This window comes from Hyla sarda, unplaced genomic scaffold, assembly GCF_029499605.1.
Source record: "Hyla sarda isolate aHylSar1 unplaced genomic scaffold, aHylSar1.hap1 scaffold_1146, whole genome shotgun sequence".
NCBI classification, from domain to species: domain Eukaryota; kingdom Metazoa; phylum Chordata; class Amphibia; order Anura; family Hylidae; genus Hyla; species Hyla sarda.
In genome coordinates, this window is record NW_026607767.1 from 78,344 (window position 1) to 93,300 (window position 14,957).

At 46.1% G+C, this 14,957-nt stretch overlaps 6 non-coding genes across 6 annotated transcripts; all 6 read right to left on the reverse strand.

The window, feature by feature from the left end:
• Positions 1 to 2,366: 2,366 nt before the first annotated feature.
• Positions 2,367 to 2,557, reverse strand: LOC130301978 (U2 spliceosomal RNA). Its single transcript, XR_008852310.1, has one exon. It is a non-coding gene; the product is annotated as a U2 spliceosomal RNA (small nuclear RNA).
• Positions 2,558 to 4,643: 2,086 nt separating this feature from the next.
• Positions 4,644 to 4,834, reverse strand: LOC130301979 (U2 spliceosomal RNA). Its single transcript, XR_008852311.1, has one exon. It is a non-coding gene; the product is annotated as a U2 spliceosomal RNA (small nuclear RNA).
• Positions 4,835 to 6,931: 2,097 nt separating this feature from the next.
• Positions 6,932 to 7,122, reverse strand: LOC130301980 (U2 spliceosomal RNA). The gene has a single exon (XR_008852312.1). It is a non-coding gene; the product is annotated as a U2 spliceosomal RNA (small nuclear RNA).
• A 2,089-nt stretch (positions 7,123 to 9,211) lies between these two features.
• Positions 9,212 to 9,402, reverse strand: LOC130301975 (U2 spliceosomal RNA). The gene has a single exon (XR_008852307.1). It is a non-coding gene; the product is annotated as a U2 spliceosomal RNA (small nuclear RNA).
• A 2,096-nt stretch (positions 9,403 to 11,498) lies between these two features.
• Positions 11,499 to 11,689, reverse strand: LOC130301981 (U2 spliceosomal RNA). Its single transcript, XR_008852313.1, has one exon. It is a non-coding gene; the product is annotated as a U2 spliceosomal RNA (small nuclear RNA).
• A 2,095-nt stretch (positions 11,690 to 13,784) lies between these two features.
• Positions 13,785 to 13,975, reverse strand: LOC130301982 (U2 spliceosomal RNA). Its single transcript, XR_008852314.1, has one exon. It is a non-coding gene; the product is annotated as a U2 spliceosomal RNA (small nuclear RNA).
• Between the last annotated feature and the right edge of the window lie 982 nt (positions 13,976 to 14,957).

The following is a 14,957-nucleotide window of genomic DNA, read 5'->3' on the forward strand; positions in this document are numbered from 1 at the left end:
GACATGCAAAATCCCGTAGGCACTCCTCTTTTCCTCCTCGATAAACAGCCGTACTGTATTAGGAGCGTTCGGCGCATTAGCCATCCTCTCCGGCAGACCCGTCCTCCGATGATCACCTTCCCGTTATCCTGGGACTAAGCCCTCTCCCCAATAGCAGCAGGTGGGTGAAGCCCAGGCAATAAACCTGGGCGATCCCACAAGGCCGAGGAGAGGGGTACCCGAATACCTTAGGGCAAGACACTTGATCTTAGCCAAAAGGCCGAGAAGCGATAACCGTGAAAGGGGCGGGCCCAACAAGGTGCCCTTCATGGGCACTATCACTGCTTGCTGTCAGGGAGGCTGCCAGACAATTTTCCATGCACACTCTGGGCTGGGGGGCAGTCAACCACCAGTACACACAGCAGAACCTAAACCCATACCATTATTGCTAAGCAGCAAGACAGGGGCCCATTGCACTCCCACGGGGCCTTTTTAAATGCAATCCATAACCCGGATTTGCCAGGAACCCTTCTTACTCCTCCTACTTGCATGTGACACTGGGCTTAGGATCTGCATAGGAAACACACACACAAGCACACACCTACCTTTGTTGCCTGCAGATGCCTCCTTGGCTGTCCCCAAACGGTATCAAACCAACACCCACGGGAAGCTGTAAGCATAGAGGACATGCCTGCACCCCATTGGACTTACCTGTGTGGGTTAAATCCGGGTTATTTGACAACCTATGGCGGTGATGGTTCTGCTCAGGCAGAGCAGTGCTGATGCTCCTCATAAAGCTGTCGCTGCTGTGAAGGTTCTAGGTGACATCACAAATCCCTATGGTTACATACACAACAAAGCTGGGTTGTTGTTGTTTACACTCTGCAAGGCCTGTGGAAGTGAGTGACATCATAGCACTGTAGTTCTGAGGGTTCTAGATGGATGCAACAATCTCCTGTTGCTTCTATGAAGGCCATAATAGACGACATCACCAAACAGCTCCATAGTCACATACACAGCAAAGGAGAGATGTTGTTTACACCTAGTGATGTCAGTGGTATTGAGTGACATCACAGCACAGTGCTAAGGCTCCTGGGCCTGGACACAGCAGCGGCTGCAATATCTCAACGGAGAATACGTTTATATATATGTGTGTGTGTGCGCGTATATATATATATATATATATATATATATATATATATATATATATATATATATTTCTCCGCCGAAATCACTTTTAAACCCATTTCCACCTTTTTTTCCCTTCTCTTCCTCTTACTTTTTTTTCACGTTTTTTTACGTTTTTCTCCTTTTCGCCTCTTTTCTGGGCGTATTATTCTTCTTTTTCTTCTTTTTTTTCGTCTAATGCATACCCCATCAGTGCAGCAATGCTTATTCAATACCGCCAGCAGATGGAGACACTGGGGGATAATTTTCTAAGGATTTATACTGATTTTTCCTGTCTGAATTTGTCGCACAGAAAGTTGCAGGCCAAATATGTGTGACATTTCTGCGACTTTAGCTTCTAGAGCATTTTTACAACATTATACATAGGTGCTGAATACATAAAAAGCGACTGTTCAGCGACAGACAAGTCGCATCGGCTGAAAGTAGGCCAGAATGTCAGTCCATGTTGGAGCAGGTTTAGATACAGTCTAAAGTATAGATCTCAAAGTCTGTGCACAGAATTTAGCAAGGGCCTCGCACCTTCTGATGCATCAGGTAGGTGCACAATAGCATAGCCTAACCCTCTGTACTTTGGTCTATATTGATGCGGGACATAGACAGCCAGCTGATGACCAATCCATTAGTGCAATGGATGGCTGGAAGCATTTGTCTTTGCCTTTGCAATACCACAGAAGCAATGCATGGTCAATGTACAGCAATGACACACCTGTGTGAACAGCCAGGAGACCCCCCCCCCCCCCCCATGTTATGTTACATAGTTACATAGTTAGTACGGTCGAAAAAAGACATATGTCCATCAAGTTCAACCAGGGAATTAAGGGGTAGGGGTGTGGCGCGATATTGGGGAAGGGATGAGATTTTATATTTCTTCATAAGCATTAATCTTATTTTGTCAATTAGGAACATTCAGCACCCACCCGCTATCAAGGCAGCTGCCTATCATGTCATGCCCTACCTGCACAGGTGTGCTGGCTACTCAAATGATCCAATTAAGGAGGCCATTTAGTCAGCAGCAGCAGAAGTCCTGTGCCTGGACGCTCCAACAGCGGCCAGACACAAGCAGAAGCAGCAGAAGCAGCAGCAGCAGCACCACCTTTTGTTTTTTGGCTGCAGCAGCAAGGCCCACAGGGCTGGCTAGCTGGCTAGCCAGCAAGCAGGTAGCAATGAAAGTAGGAATCTTTCTTTTTAACCCTGTAAGGGGGTGGTGCACTGTACCCGAAGATACTGCCATATCGGGTCAATGCATAGGGCGACGGAAGCAAGCTTCGAAATCGGCCCCCGTTCTCAAAAATCCATTTAATATATGGTCCCCAGATAGGGGACGTATCAGATATTAAACTGATAAGAACAGATACTACACTTGATCTTAGCCAAAAGGCCGAGAAGCGATAACCGTGAAAGGGGCGGGCCCAACAAGGTCCCCTTCATGGGCACTATCACTGCTTGCTGTCAGGGAGGCTGCCAGACAATTTTCCATGCACACTCTGGGCTGGGGGGCAGTCAACCACCAGTACACACAGCAGAACCTAAACCCATACCATTATTGCTAAGCAGCAAGACAGGGGCCCATTGCACTCCCACGGGGCCTTTTTAAATGCAATCCATAACCCGGATTTGCCAGGAACCCTTCTTACTCCTCCTACTTGCATGTGACACTGGGCTTAGGATCTGCATAGGAAACACACACACAAGCACACACCTACCTTTGTTGCCTGCAGATGCCTCCTTGGCTGTCCCCAAACGGTATCAAACCAACACCCACGGGAAGCTGTAAGCATAGAGGACATGCCTGCACCCCATTGGACTTACCTGTGTGGGTTAAATCCGGGTTATTTGACAACCTATGGCGGTGATGGTTCTGCTCAGGCAGAGCAGTGCTGATGCTCCTCATAAAGCTGTCGCTGCTGTGAAGGTTCTAGGTGACATCACAAATCCCTATGGTTACATACACAACAAAGCTGGGTTGTTGTTGTTTACACTCTGCAAGGCCTGTGGAAGTGAGTGACATCATAGCACTGTAGTTCTGAGGGTTCTAGATGGATGCAACAATCTCCTGTTGCTTCTATGAAGGCCATAATAGACGACATCACCAAACAGCTCCATAGTCACATACACAGCAAAGGAGAGATGTTGTTTACACCTAGTGATGTCAGTGGTATTGAGTGACATCACAGCACAGTGCTAAGGCTCCTGGGCCTGGACACAGCAGCGGCTGCAATATCTCAACGGAGAATACGTTTATATATATGTGTGTGTGTGCGCGTATATATATATATATATATATATATATATATATATATATATATATATTTCTCCGCCGAAATCACTTTTAAACCCATTTCCACCTTTTTTTCCCTTCTCTTCCTCTTACTTTTTTTTCACGTTTTTTTACGTTTTTCTCCTTTTCGCCTCTTTTCTGGGCGTATTATTCTTCTTTTTCTTCTTTTTTTTCGTCTAATGCATACCCCATCAGTGCAGCAATGCTTATTCAATACCGCCAGCAGATGGAGACACTGGGGGATAATTTTCTAAGGATTTATACTGATTTTTCCTGTCTGAATTTGTCGCACAGAAAGTTGCAGGCCAAATATGTGTGACATTTCTGCGACTTTAGCTTCTAGAGCATTTTTACAACATTATACATAGGTGCTGAATACATAAAAAGCGACTGTTCAGCGACAGACAAGTCGCATCGGCTGAAAGTAGGCCAGAATGTCAGTCCATGTTGGAGCAGGTTTAGATACAGTCTAAAGTATAGATCTCAAAGTCTGTGCACAGAATTTAGCAAGGGCCTCGCACCTTCTGATGCATCAGGTAGGTGCACAATAGCATAGCCTAACCCTCTGTACTTTGGTCTATATTGATGCGGGACATAGACAGCCAGCTGATGACCAATCCATTAGTGCAATGGATGGCTGGAAGCATTTGTCTTTGCCTTTGCAATACCACAGAAGCAATGCATGGTCAATGTACAGCAATGACACACCTGTGTGAACAGCCAGGAGACCCCCCCCCCCCCATGTTATGTTACATAGTTACATAGTTAGTACGGTCGAAAAAAGACATATGTCCATCAAGTTCAACCAGGGAATTAAGGGGTAGGGGTGTGGCGCGATATTGGGGAAGGGATGAGATTTTATATTTCTTCATAAGCATTAATCTTATTTTGTCAATTAGGAACATTCAGCACCCACCCGCTATCAAGGCAGCTGCCTATCATGTCATGCCCTACCTGCACAGGTGTGCTGGCTACTCAAATGATCCAATTAAGGAGGCCATTTAGTCAGCAGCAGCAGAAGTCCTGTGCCTGGACGCTCCAACAGCGGCCAGACACAAGCAGAAGCAGCAGAAGCAGCAGCAGCAGCACCACCTTTTGTTTTTTGGCTGCAGCAGCAAGGCCCACAGGGCTGGCTAGCTGGCTAGCCAGCAAGCAGGTAGCAATGAAAGTAGGAATCTTTCTTTTTAACCCTGTAAGGGGGTGGTGCACTGTACCCGAAGATACTGCCATATCGGGTCAATGCATAGGGCGACGGAAGCAAGCTTCGAAATCGGCCCCCGTTCTCAAAAATCCATTTAATATATGGTCCCCAGATAGGGGACGTATCAGATATTAAACTGATAAGAACAGATACTACACTTGATCTTAGCCAAAAGGCCGAGAAGCGATAACCGTGAAAGGGGCGGGCCCAACAAGGTCCCCTTCATGGGCACTATCACTGCTTGCTGTCAGGGAGGCTGCCAGACAATTTTCCATGCACACTCTGGGCTGGGGGGCAGTCAACCACCAGTACACACAGCAGAACCTAAACCCATACCATTATTGCTAAGCAGCAAGACAGGGGCCCATTGCACTCCCACGGGGCCTTTTTAAATGCAATCCATAACCCGGATTTGCCAGGAACCCTTCTTACTCCTCCTACTTGCATGTGACACTGGGCTTAGGATCTGCATAGGAAACACACACACAAGCACACACCTACCTTTGTTGCCTGCAGATGCCTCCTTGGCTGTCCCCAAACGGTATCAAACCAACACCCACGGGAAGCTGTAAGCATAGAGGACATGCCTGCACCCCATTGGACTTACCTGTGTGGGTTAAATCCGGGTTATTTGACAACCTATGGCGGTGATGGTTCTGCTCAGGCAGAGCAGTGCTGATGCTCCTCATAAAGCTGTCGCTGCTGTGAAGGTTCTAGGTGACATCACAAATCCCTATGGTTACATACACAACAAAGCTGGGTTGTTGTTGTTTACACTCTGCAAGGCCTGTGGAAGTGAGTGACATCATAGCACTGTAGTTCTGAGGGTTCTAGATGGATGCAACAATCTCCTGTTGCTTCTATGAAGGCCATAATAGACGACATCACCAAACAGCTCCATAGTCACATACACAGCAAAGGAGAGATGTTGTTTACACCTAGTGATGTCAGTGGTATTGAGTGACATCACAGCACAGTGCTAAGGCTCCTGGGCCTGGACACAGCAGCGGCTGCAATATCTCAACGGAGAATACGTTTATATATATGTGTGTGTGTGTGCGCGTATATATATATATATATATATATATATATATATATATATATATATATATATATTTCTCCGCCGAAATCACTTTTAAACCCATTTCCACCTTTTTTTCCCTTCTCTTCCTCTTACTTTTTTTTCACGTTTTTTTACGTTTTTCTCCTTTTCGCCTCTTTTCTGGGCGTATTATTCTTCTTTTTCTTCTTTTTTTTCGTCTAATGCATACCCCATCAGTGCAGCAATGCTTATTCAATACCGCCAGCAGATGGAGACACTGGGGGATAATTTTCTAAGGATTTATACTGATTTTTCCTGTCTGAATTTGTCGCACAGAAAGTTGCAGGCCAAATATGTGTGACATTTCTGCGACTTTAGCTTCTAGAGCATTTTTACAACATTATACATAGGTGCTGAATACATAAAAAGCGACTGTTCAGCGACAGACAAGTCGCATCGGCTGAAAGTAGGCCAGAATGTCAGTCCATGTTGGAGCAGGTTTAGATACAGTCTAAAGTATAGATCTCAAAGTCTGTGCACAGAATTTAGCAAGGGCCTCGCACCTTCTGATGCATCAGGTAGGTGCACAATAGCATAGCCTAACCCTCTGTACTTTGGTCTATATTGATGCGGGACATAGACAGCCAGCTGATGACCAATCCATTAGTGCAATGGATGGCTGGAAGCATTTGTCTTTGCCTTTGCAATACCACAGAAGCAATGCATGGTCAATGTACAGCAATGACACACCTGTGTGAACAGCCAGGAGACCCCCCCCCCCCCCCCATGTTATGTTACATAGTTACATAGTTAGTACGGTCGAAAAAAGACATATGTCCATCAAGTTCAACCAGGGAATTAAGGGGTAGGGGTGTGGCACGATATTGGGGAAGGGATGAGATTTTATATTTCTTCATAAGCATTAATCTTATTTTGTCAATTAGGAACATTCAGCACCCACCCGCTATCAAGGCAGCTGCCTATCATGTCATGCCCTACCTGCACAGGTGTGCTGGCTACTCAAATGATCCAATTAAGGAGGCCATTTAGTCAGCAGCAGCAGAAGTCCTGTGCCTGGACGCTCCAACAGCGGCCAGACACAAGCAGAAGCAGCAGAAGCAGCAGCAGCAGCACCACCTTTTGTTTTTTGGCTGCAGCAGCAAGGCCCACAGGGCTGGCTAGCTGGCTAGCCAGCAAGCAGGTAGCAATGAAAGTAGGAATCTTTCTTTTTAACCCTGTAAGGGGGTGGTGCACTGTACCCGAAGATACTGCCATATCGGGTCAATGCATAGGGCGACGGAAGCAAGCTTCGAAATCGGCCCCCGTTCTCAAAAATCCATTTAATATATGGTCCCCAGATAGGGGACGTATCAGATATTAAACTGATAAGAACAGATACTACACTTGATCTTAGCCAAAAGGCCGAGAAGCGATAACCGTGAAAGGGGCGGGCCCAACAAGGTCCCCTTCATGGGCACTATCACTGCTTGCTGTCAGGGAGGCTGCCAGACAATTTTCCATGCACACTCTGGGCTGGGGGGCAGTCAACCACCAGTACACACAGCAGAACCTAAACCCATACCATTATTGCTAAGCAGCAAGACAGGGGCCCATTGCACTCCCACGGGGCCTTTTTAAATGCAATCCATAACCCGGATTTGCCAGGAACCCTTCTTACTCCTCCTACTTGCATGTGACACTGGGCTTAGGATCTGCATAGGAAACACACACACAAGCACACACCTACCTTTGTTGCCTGCAGATGCCTCCTTGGCTGTCCCCAAACGGTATCAAACCAACACCCACGGGAAGCTGTAAGCATAGAGGACATGCCTGCACCCCATTGGACTTACCTGTGTGGGTTAAATCCGGGTTATTTGACAACCTATGGCGGTGATGGTTCTGCTCAGGCAGAGCAGTGCTGATGCTCCTCATAAAGCTGTCGCTGCTGTGAAGGTTCTAGGTGACATCACAAATCCCTATGGTTACATACACAACAAAGCTGGGTTGTTGTTGTTTACACTCTGCAAGGCCTGTGGAAGTGAGTGACATCATAGCACTGTAGTTCTGAGGGTTCTAGATGGATGCAACAATCTCCTGTTGCTTCTATGAAGGCCATAATAGACGACATCACCAAACAGCTCCATAGTCACATACACAGCAAAGGAGAGATGTTGTTTACACCTAGTGATGTCAGTGGTATTGAGTGACATCACAGCACAGTGCTAAGGCTCCTGGGCCTGGACACAGCAGCGGCTGCAATATCTCAACGGAGAATACGTTTATATATATGTGTGTGTGTGCGCGTATATATATATATATATATATATATATATATATATATATATATTTCTCCGCCGAAATCACTTTTAAACCCATTTCCACCTTTTTTTCCCTTCTCTTCCTCTTACTTTTTTTTCACGTTTTTTTACGTTTTTCTCCTTTTCGCCTCTTTTCTGGGCGTATTATTCTTCTTTTTCTTCTTTTTTTTCGTCTAATGCATACCCCATCAGTGCAGCAATGCTTATTCAATACCGCCAGCAGATGGAGACACTGGGGGATAATTTTCTAAGGATTTATACTGATTTTTCCTGTCTGAATTTGTCGCACAGAAAGTTGCAGGCCAAATATGTGTGACATTTCTGCGACTTTAGCTTCTAGAGCATTTTTACAACATTATACATAGGTGCTGAATACATAAAAAGCGACTGTTCAGCGACAGACAAGTCGCATCGGCTAAAAGTAGGCCAGAATGTCAGTCCATGTTGGAGCAGGTTTAGATACAGTCTAAAGTATAGATCTCAAAGTCTGTGCACAGAATTTAGCAAGGGCCTCGCACCTTCTGATGCATCAGGTAGGTGCACAATAGCATAGCCTAACCCTCTGTACTTTGGTCTATATTGATGCGGGACATAGACAGCCAGCTGATGACCAATCCATTAGTGCAATGGATGGCTGGAAGCATTTGTCTTTGCCTTTGCAATACCACAGAAGCAATGCATGGTCAATGTACAGCAATGACACACCTGTGTGAACAGCCAGGAGACCCCCCCCCCCCCCCCCCCCATGTTATGTTACATAGTTACATAGTTAGTACGGTCGAAAAAAGACATATGTCCATCAAGTTCAACCAGGGAATTAAGGGGTAGGGGTGTGGCGCGATATTGGGGAAGGGATGAGATTTTATATTTCTTCATAAGCATTAATCTTATTTTGTCAATTAGGAACATTCAGCACCCACCCGCTATCAAGGCAGCTGCCTATCATGTCATGCCCTACCTGCACAGGTGTGCTGGCTACTCAAATGATCCAATTAAGGAGGCCATTTAGTCAGCAGCAGCAGAAGTCCTGTGCCTGGACGCTCCAACAGCGGCCAGACACAAGCAGAAGCAGCAGAAGCAGCAGCAGCAGCACCACCTTTTGTTTTTTGGCTGCAGCAGCAAGGCCCACAGGGCTGGCTAGCTGGCTAGCCAGCAAGCAGGTAGCAATGAAAGTAGGAATCTTTCTTTTTAACCCTGTAAGGGGGTGGTGCACTGTACCCGAAGATACTGCCATATCGGGTCAATGCATAGGGCGACGGAAGCAAGCTTCGAAATCGGCCCCCGTTCTCAAAAATCCATTTAATATATGGTCCCCAGATAGGGGACATATCAGATATTAAACTGATAAGAACAGATACTACACTTGATCTTAGCCAAAAGGCCGAGAAGCGATAACCGTGAAAGGGGCGGGCCCAACAAGGTCCCCTTCATGGGCACTATCACTGCTTGCTGTCAGGGAGGCTGCCAGACAATTTTCCATGCACACTCTGGGCTGGGGGGCAGTCAACCACCAGTACACACAGCAGAACCTAAATCTATACCATTATTGCTAAGCAGCAAGACAGGGGCCCATTGCACTCCCACGGGGCCTTTTTAAATGCAATCCATAACCCGGATTTGCCAGGAACCCTTCTTACTCCTCCTACTTGCATGTGACACTGGGCTTAGGATCTGCATAGGAAACACACACACAAGCACACACCTACCTTTGTTGCCTGCAGATGCCTCCTTGGCTGTCCCCAAACGGTATCAAACCAACACCCACGGGAAGCTGTAAGCATAGAGGACATGCCTGCACCCCATTGGACTTACCTGTGTGGGTTAAATCCGGGTTATTTGACAACCTATGGCGGTGATGGTTCTGCTCAGGCAGAGCAGTGCTGATGCTCCTCATAAAGCTGTCGCTGCTGTGAAGGTTCTAGGTGACATCACAAATCCCTATGGTTACATACACAACAAAGCTGGGTTGTTGTTGTTTACACTCTGCAAGGCCTGTGGAAGTGAGTGACATCATAGCACTGTAGTTCTGAGGGTTCTAGATGGATGCAACAATCTCCTGTTGCTTCTATGAAGGCCATAATAGACGACATCACCAAACAGCTCCATAGTCACATACACAGCAAAGGAGAGATGTTGTTTACACCTAGTGATGTCAGTGGTATTGAGTGACATCACAGCACAGTGCTAAGGCTCCTGGGCCTGGACACAGCAGCGGCTGCAATATCTCAACGGAGAATACGTTTATATATATGTGTGTGTGTGCGCGTATATATATATATATATATATATATATATATATATATATATATATATATATATATATTTCTCCGCCGAAATCACTTTTAAACCCATTTCCACCTTTTTTTCCCTTCTCTTCCTCTTACTTTTTTTTCACGTTTTTTTACGTTTTTCTCCTTTTCGCCTCTTTTCTGGGCGTATTATTCTTCTTTTTCTTCTTTTTTTTCGTCTAATGCATACCCCATCAGTGCAGCAATGCTTATTCAATACCGCCAGCAGATGGAGACACTGGGGGATAATTTTCTAAGGATTTATACTGATTTTTCCTGTCTGAATTTGTCGCACAGAAAGTTGCAGGCCAAATATGTGTGACATTTCTGCGACTTTAGCTTCTAGAGCATTTTTACAACATTATACATAGGTGCTGAATACATAAAAAGCGACTGTTCAGCGACAGACAAGTCGCATCGGCTGAAAGTAGGCCAGAATGTCAGTCCATGTTGGAGCAGGTTTAGATACAGTCTAAAGTATAGATCTCAAAGTCTGTGCACAGAATTTAGCAAGGGCCTCGCACCTTCTGATGCATCAGGTAGGTGCACAATAGCATAGCCTAACCCTCTGTACTTTGGTCTATATTGATGCGGGACATAGACAGCCAGCTGATGACCAATCCATTAGTGCAATGGATGGCTGGAAGCATTTGTCTTTGCCTTTGCAATACCACAGAAGCAATGCATGGTCAATGTACAGCAATGACACACCTGTGTGAACAGCCAGGAGACCCCCCCCCCCCCCCCATGTTATGTTACATAGTTACATAGTTAGTACGGTCGAAAAAAGACATATGTCCATCAAGTTCAACCAGGGAATTAAGGGGTAGGGGTGTGGCGCGATATTGGGGAAGGGATGAGATTTTATATTTCTTCATAAGCATTAATCTTATTTTGTCAATTAGGAACATTCAGCACCCACCCGCTATCAAGGCAGCTGCCTATCATGTCATGCCCTACCTGCACAGGTGTGCTGGCTACTCAAATGATCCAATTAAGGAGGCCATTTAGTCAGCAGCAGCAGAAGTCCTGTGCCTGGACGCTCCAACAGCGGCCAGACACAAGCAGAAGCAGCAGAAGCAGCAGCAGCACCACCTTTTGTTTTTTGGCTGCAGCAGCAAGGCCCACAGGGCTGGCTAGCTGGCTAGCCAGCAAGCAGGTAGCAATGAAAGTAGGAATCTTTCTTTTTAACCCTGTAAGGGGGTGGTGCACTGTACCCGAAGATACTGCCATATCGGGTCAATGCATAGGGCGACGGAAGCAAGCTTCGAAATCGGCCCCCGTTCTCAAAAATCCATTTAATATATGGTCCCCAGATAGGGGACGTATCAGATATTAAACTGATAAGAACAGATACTACACTTGATCTTAGCCAAAAGGCCGAGAAGCGATAACCGTGAAAGGGGCGGGCCCAACAAGGTCCCCTTCATGGGCACTATCACTGCTTGCTGTCAGGGAGGCTGCCAGACAATTTTCCATGCACACTCTGGGCTGGGGGGCAGTCAACCACCAGTACACACAGCAGAACCTAAACCCATACCATTATTGCTAAGCAGCAAGACAGGGGCCCATTGCACTCCCACGGGGCCTTTTTAAATGCAATCCATAACCCGGATTTGCCAGGAACCCTTCTTACTCCTCCTACTTGCATGTGACACTGGGCTTAGGATCTGCATAGGAAACACACACACAAGCACACACCTACCTTTGTTGCCTGCAGATGCCTCCTTGGCTGTCCCCAAACGGTATCAAACCAACACCCACGGGAAGCTGTAAGCATAGAGGACATGCCTGCACCCCATTGGACTTACCTGTGTGGGTTAAATCCGGGTTATTTGACAACCTATGGCGGTGATGGTTCTGCTCAGGCAGAGCAGTGCTGATGCTCCTCATAAAGCTGTCGCTGCTGTGAAGGTTCTAGGTGACATCACAAATCCCTATGGTTACATACACAACAAAGCTGGGTTGTTGTTGTTTACACTCTGCAAGGCCTGTGGAAGTGAGTGACATCATAGCACTGTAGTTCTGAGGGTTCTAGATGGATGCAACAATCTCCTGTTGCTTCTATGAAGGCCATAATAGACGACATCACCAAACAGCTCCATAGTCACATACACAGCAAAGGAGAGATGTTGTTTACACCTAGTGATGTCAGTGGTATTGAGTGACATCACAGCACAGTGCTAAGGCTCCTGGGCCTGGACACAGCAGCGGCTGCAATATCTCAACGGAGAATACGTTTATATATATGTGTGTGTGTGCGCGTATATATATATATATATATATATATATATATATATATATATATATATATATTTCTCCGCCGAAATCACTTTTAAACCCATTTCCACCTTTTTTTCCCTTCTCTTCCTCTTACTTTTTTTTCACGTTTTTTTACGTTTTTCTCCTTTTCGCCTCTTTTCTGGGCGTATTATTCTTCTTTTTCTTCTTTTTTTTCGTCTAATGCATACCCCATCAGTGCAGCAATGCTTATTCAATACCGCCAGCAGATGGAGACACTGGGGGATAATTTTCTAAGGATTTATACTGATTTTTCCTGTCTGAATTTGTCGCACAGAAAGTTGCAGGCCAAATATGTGTGACATTTCTGCGACTTTAGCTTCTAGAGCATTTTTACAACATTATACATAGGTGCTGAATACATAAAAAGCGACTGTTCAGCGACAGACAAGTCGCATCGGCTGAAAGTAGGCCAGAATGTCAGTCCATGTTGGAGCAGGTTTAGATACAGTCTAAAGTATAGATCTCAAAGTCTGTGCACAGAATTTAGCAAGGGCCTCGCACCTTCTGATGCATCAGGTAGGTGCACAATAGCATAGCCTAACCCTCTGTACTTTGGTCTATATTGATGCGGGACATAGACAGCCAGCTGATGACCAATCCATTAGTGCAATGGATGGCTGGAAGCATTTGTCTTTGCCTTTGCAATACCACAGAAGCAATGCATGGTCAATGTACAGCAATGACACACCTGTGTGAACAGCCAGGAGACCCCCCCCCCCCCCCCCCATGTTATGTTACATAGTTACATAGTTAGTACGGTCGAAAAAAGACATATGTCCATCAAGTTCAACCAGGGAATTAAGGGGTAGGGGTGTGGCGCGATATTGGGGAAGGGATGAGATTTTATATTTCTTCATAAGCATTAATCTTATTTTGTCAATTAGGAACATTCAGCACCCACCCGCTATCAAGGCAGCTGCCTATCATGTCATGCCCTACCTGCACAGGTGTGCTGGCTACTCAAATGATCCAATTAAGGAGGCCATTTAGTCAGCAGCAGCAGAAGTCCTGTGCCTGGACGCTCCAACAGCGGCCAGACACAAGCAGAAGCAGCAGAAGCAGCAGCAGCAGCACCACCTTTTGTTTTTTGGCTGCAGCAGCAAGGCCCACAGGGCTGGCTAGCTGGCTAGCCAGCAAGCAGGTAGCAATGAAAGTAGGAATCTTTCTTTTTAACCCTGTAAGGGGGTGGTGCACTGTACCCGAAGATACTGCCATATCGGGTCAATGCATAGGGCGACGGAAGCAAGCTTCGAAATCGGCCCCCGTTCTCAAAAATCCATTTAATATATGGTCCCCAGATAGGGGACGTATCAGATATTAAACTGATAAGAACAGATACTACACTTGATCTTAGCCAAAAGGCCGAGAAGCGATAACCGTGAAAGGGGCGGGCCCAACAAGGTCCCCTTCATGGGCACTATCACTGCTTGCTGTCAGGGAGGCTGCCAGACAATTTTCCATGCACACTCTGGGCTGGGGGGCAGTCAACCACCAGTACACACAGCAGAACCTAAACCCATACCATTATTGCTAAGCAGCAAGACAGGGGCCCATTGCACTCCCACGGGGCCTTTTTAAATGCAATCCATAACCCGGATTTGCCAGGAACCCTTCTTACTCCTCCTACTTGCATGTGACACTGGGCTTAGGATCTGCATAGGAAACACACACACAAGCACACACCTACCTTTGTTGCCTGCAGATGCCTCCTTGGCTGTCCCCAAACGGTATCAAACCAACACCCACGGGAAGCTGTAAGCATAGAGGACATGCCTGCACCCCATTGGACTTACCTGTGTGGGTTAAATCCGGGTTATTTGACAACCTATGGCGGTGATGGTTCTGCTCAGGCAGAGCAGTGCTGATGCTCCTCATAAAGCTGTCGCTGCTGTGAAGGTTCTAGGTGACATCACAAATCCCTATGGTTACATACACAACAAAGCTGGGTTGTTGTTGTTTACACTCTGCAAGGCCTGTGGAAGTGAGTGACATCATAGCACTGTAGTTCTGAGGGTTCTAGATGGATGCAACAATCTCCTGTTGCTTCTATGAAGGCCATAATAGACGACATCACCAAACAGCTCCATAGTCACATACACAGCAAAGGAGAGATGTTGTTTACACCTAGTGATGTCAGTGGTATTGAGTGACATCACAGCACAGTGCTAAGGCTCCTGGGCCTGGACACAGCAGCGGCTGCAATATCTCAACGGAGAATACGTTTATATATATGTGTGTGTGTGCGCGTATATATATATATATATATATATATATATATATATATATATATTTCTCCGCCGAAATCACTTTTAAACCCATTTCCACCTTTTTTTCCCTTCTCTTCCTCTTACTTTTT